Source organism: Carcharhinus amblyrhynchos, chromosome 19, assembly GCF_965287045.1.
Source record: "Carcharhinus amblyrhynchos chromosome 19, sCarAmb.v2.hapA, whole genome shotgun sequence".
Classification (NCBI taxonomy): Eukaryota; Metazoa; Chordata; class Chondrichthyes; order Carcharhiniformes; family Carcharhinidae; genus Carcharhinus; species Carcharhinus amblyrhynchos.
This window is the reverse complement of record NC_137342.1, coordinates 14,545,169-14,549,685: the sequence shown is the minus strand read 5'-3', so window position 1 is coordinate 14,549,685 and position 4,517 is coordinate 14,545,169. Positions and strand designations below refer to the sequence as shown.

The 4,517-nt window shown below is 45.1% G+C and overlaps 1 long non-coding RNA gene across 2 annotated transcripts in view; it reads right to left on the bottom strand.

Annotated features, from left to right (window-relative positions):
• Nucleotides 1–1,945: 1,945 nt before the first annotated feature.
• Nucleotides 1,946–4,517, bottom strand: part of LOC145355574 (uncharacterized) — a 66,100-nt gene continuing 63,528 nt past the window's right edge. Inside the window, exons 3-4 of one of the 2 annotated variants that reach the window (XR_013889010.1) lie at nucleotides 2,438–2,616; nucleotides 1,946–2,264 (exon numbers count right to left, since the gene is read on the bottom strand). This is a non-coding gene — a long non-coding RNA (uncharacterized LOC145355574). Of the gene's footprint in view, nucleotides 2,617–4,517 lie in introns of both variants that reach the window. The other variant, XR_013889009.1, reaches the window with a different exon arrangement.

Sequence of the window (4,517 nt, the reverse complement as noted above, 5' to 3'; positions counted from 1 at the left end):
AAGTGTCCTGGCATGTGTAGGTTAGAGGGATTAGTTGGATAAATATGTGGGATTACAGGAATAGAGCCTGGGCGGGGTTGATGTCAGTGCAGATTTGATGGGCCGAATGGCCTTCTCCTGCACTGGCGGGATTCTATGATTCTATGACTGAAAATACTCATAGCAAGACATGAGTTGGCGAATTGAAACATGTGCAAGTGAGAAAGTGCTCTGCCATAAACCCCTGTTTTGATAGTTGATGAAACTGACGCATTGTTCAACTTTTTCTGATTTCATCTCAGTACTTTCTCTTGGTATTGTAAATACTATCAATCTCTTTTGTTCTGCCTGCCTTTAGACCTTTATTCCATTACCTCCATCTCTGGCAATATTCTTTGGAAGTTAGGGCAGTTGATTAGAAGAATCCCTGCCATAATTCTTCCATTTTACATTTAGATTTTTCAATCCGTATCACTGCCCTTTACCACTCCCTCAAGGATCTGTCCTGCTTCTGCAGTGACGGCCAGAGCCTGGAATACCTTTATTAAGTTTACTCCTGCTTTGCACCTTGATTGATCAAATATCAGCATCAAATGGATTGCTTCTCTCCGCCCCAGCATTGGTGGGCCTGCAGTCAGCTGCCCGAGCCCTTAGCGTTCTGGAACTTCCTCCTTCCCAACTTCGAGCAAAGCTTTTTCTCTCGCCTCCTACTATTGCCAGCCTTTTCTCCTTAGACCTCTGTGAAGCATTCGAAATGTATTTTTTTCCCTAATTTCATATAAAGCTGTCATTGCCACCTTTGTTGTCAGCTCCTCTACAGGCAGATTGACTATTACACACATAGCAATGTGATCCAAAATTACAAAGTGCCAGGACTGCACAAAACATTACAGGAATTAAGGGAAAATGTTTTTGAAATATTTGCTCCAATGTTCCTGCAAAATCTACATAACAATGACTGCACTTCATAAGCCATTCATTGTTTGTGAAATGTTGTGTGATCTAATAAGAAAGTCATAAGGAGCTATATAAATGCAGATTTCTTTTGCCTTTCAGAATTAAAGTCTATTATTAAACAGAAGGCCATTAAATTCTGAGAAGTTGGCTTATACGTTAATCTAACACTCATAATCCACATAGGTTAAAATCATGGCTCTGAAACTCACCAATACAGGTTCAATTATGAATATGTTGAACATTGATATCCTTTTTGTAATTAAGAGTGCAGTGTCTATTTATGGAATAAAAACTGAAAAGTCAAAGTCTTGCTGTACCTTCAGCCTTAAGAAAACAGATCCAAAGTCTTAATTGCATAATTTAGCATCTTTAATCCATCTGTACCGCTTTAAGAATGATAACTTGGGGTTTCTGGCAGCACTGAGGTCCGTGATGAGCTGTGGTAAATTATAGTTGATGCAAGCCACAGAGCCCTGTGCAGGAGTGGAACTAATTCTGTATGAATAATTTAATGCAGACTGCAGCTTCACCACTGTAGAAGAAAATTACTAGTAAGCAGAGATCAGGAAGCAACATATTGCCTGCTGGGCAAAGTGCAAAAGCATGCCCAGGAAGCAGTCCAGTGGGACAAAAAGAGTTGCAAACTGTTGCAAAGTCTAAATTGACTCATTAGTAAATCCAGTTGTCTGAAGCAATCTTTATTTTTGGTGGGTGCTTTACAGCACCTAAGTTCACTTAGACAAAAATCCTTTTGGAAATAACTGGGACAGAGCCTAAATAAAATGCAATCATTGGAGAAAAAAAAGCATAATGACTTGTCTTTTGTAATTGCAGAAAAATTTGTTCAGTCACTTCTAGGGAAGTCTCACTGCCTGCCTCTCCAAAGGCACTTTCCAAGCTCATGCTAGTCACAACCACTAGCTTTTGGTTACTTCATCTGTAAGCCCAAGGGTATTCAACCTAAAACATTCCTTAATGAAACTACATATCTTAAGATTAAGATATTTCCATTGGAAAGTGTACCTCTTTAGAAAGAGCTTTGGGGATTGACTACTCGCCCAAAGTATGCTGCTCCAGTCTATAGTTTTGCAAAATCATTACTTTATTCACATTATTTACACATTTGGACCGCAAAATACGGTTTTTGTTTTATTTGTTCGTGGGACATGGACATTGCTGGCTGGCCAGCATTTATTGCCCATCCCTTGTTGCCTGTGAACTGAATGGCTTGCTAGGTCATCTCAGAGGGCAGTTGAGAGTCAAGCAAATTGCTATGGCTCTGGAGTCATACGTAAGCTAGACCAGGTAAGGACGGCAGATTTCCTTCCCTAAAAGACATGAGTGAACAGTTCGGTTTTTATGACAATTGATAAAGATTTCATAGTCAATAGTAGAGTTTCTCCTCCTTCTCGAACTCTCTTGCTCCTCAATCATATGATCTGACATCATTATTATAACAACACAATGTAAGCTTCTGATCGGAACTCTTTACGGATGTTACCTTTCCTCTTTCAGAATGATGCAGACTTCCCATCTGGTATTGTATTCATACCCATAATGTTTGGTGTTCTTTGTTGTCTGGACAGTCCAAGAGACTATTAACTTTCATACCTATTCCAAACGTAATTCTGTCTCCTCAATTGCTATGCCATCTGCAAGTTCGAATGTCAGATCAGTTTCCTGGGATTCAATTAGACCAAACAAAGATGGTTATGGTAATTATAAAATCTTTTAAAATGCTCACATAATTAGCTTCAGACATACCTGAGCTTTCATAGAATCCTTACAGAGCAGAAGGGGGACATTCAGCCCATTGAGTATCCACTGACTCTGACAGAGTGAAGCAGCCGTGCTAACCACTGTGCTACTGTGCTGATTTGATTTTATTATTCACATGTATTGATAAGCAGTCCTGTCCCGCCCACCATGGGAATCATAGTGGGCGAGGCAGGACCATGCAAATGTTTGTTGACCTCAGGCAAGGTTTTCCAGTCTTGGGGTGAGTGTGTCCAGAACAACCTGTATAGCGTGTGGAATCAGGACAGGTACTTTGGACTGGCTATCAGCACGCAGCATATGTAACTCTATGGTAAATAGAGCCCTTTTATTCCATTCAACAAGACTCCAAAGATACACCATTACAAGATGTGAGGCAAGTTTTCATTTATGTTCTTCATGCTTCAGTCAGCTCGCCAACAAAAATCAATGTAATGTCAGCTTTGGCTCAGTTGGTAGCACACTTACCTCTGACCCACAAGGTATTGGATTCAGGTCCCACTCCAAGGATTGAATACAAGCATCAGGATTGATAGTCAAGAGCAGTACTGAAGTAACATTCTAATGTTGCCATCTACTTCATGGGTGTGTATGTGTATAAAAGATCCCATGACATTATTTGGATGAGCAGAGGAGTTATCCTTCGAACAACATCACAAAAACTGACCATGTACACATTACCACGTCAACTGCTGTATTTCCGACTGTACAACAGCAGCGACACTGCAAAAAGGATATTACTGGCTGTAAAACACTCCAAGCTTCCCATTAATGGTGAAAAGCATCATATAAATGTGAATCTTTAGTTGAAAGAAGCAGTAGTTTTTGCTTCTTCAGGATATGCAGAAAGTTCACAATTTCCGCCTCTTCACACATGGAAACTTGTTCTTACAAATCTTTCATTGCTCATATTTGATTCCATTCCTTAACATATGCATAGCCTGTGGAATGTAGCTAAATAGATTAGATTATCACAGGACTACTTATGATAATGTCTTCCAGAATAGATTAAAGGTTAATGGAAGCTAATGATGTCAAAGCACCTTTAGTGGCTGACCACGAGAATGAAGACAGAGGGTCCCTGGGAGAAGGGCATGTGTTTTCAACCCCACAACTCGCCCACCCTCACAGCACCACCTGCTCCTCAACAGAACCCCTGCCCGCCCTCCCTCCATCCGCTCTCACCTCCCCTCCCCTCTCTCCCCCTCTCCCTCCCCTTCCCTCCCCCCCCTCTCCCTCCCCCCCTCTCCCTCCCCCCTCTCTCCCCTCACTCCTACCCTCCCCCCTCTCCCACTCCCTCTCTCCCCTCCCCCTCCCTCCCTCCCCCCTCCCCCTCTCCCCTCCCTCCCCCTCCCCCTCCTCCCTCCCCCTCTCCCTCCTCCCCTCCCCTCTCCCCTCCCTCTCCCCCTCCCCCTCTCCCTCCTCCCCCTCCCCTCCCTCTCCCTCCTCCCTCCCCTCCCCTCTCCCTCCTCCCTCCCCCTCCTCCCTCTCCCTCTCCCCTCCCCCTCCTCCCTCCCCCTCTCCCTCTCCCCTCCCCCTCCTCCCTCCCCCTCCTCCCCTCACCCTCCTCCCCTCCCCTCTCCCCTTCCTCTCCCTTCCCCCCTCCTCCCTCTCCCCTCCCTCCCCCTCCCCCTCTCCCTCTCCCCTCTCCCTCTCCCCTCCCTACCTCCCTCTCCCTCTCCCTCTCCCCTCCCTCCCTCCTCCCTCTCCCCTCCCTCCCCCTCCCCCTCTCCCCTCTCCCTCTCCCCTCACCCCTCTCCCTCCCCCTCTCCTCTCACCCCTCTCCCTTCCCCCTCCCTCTCCCC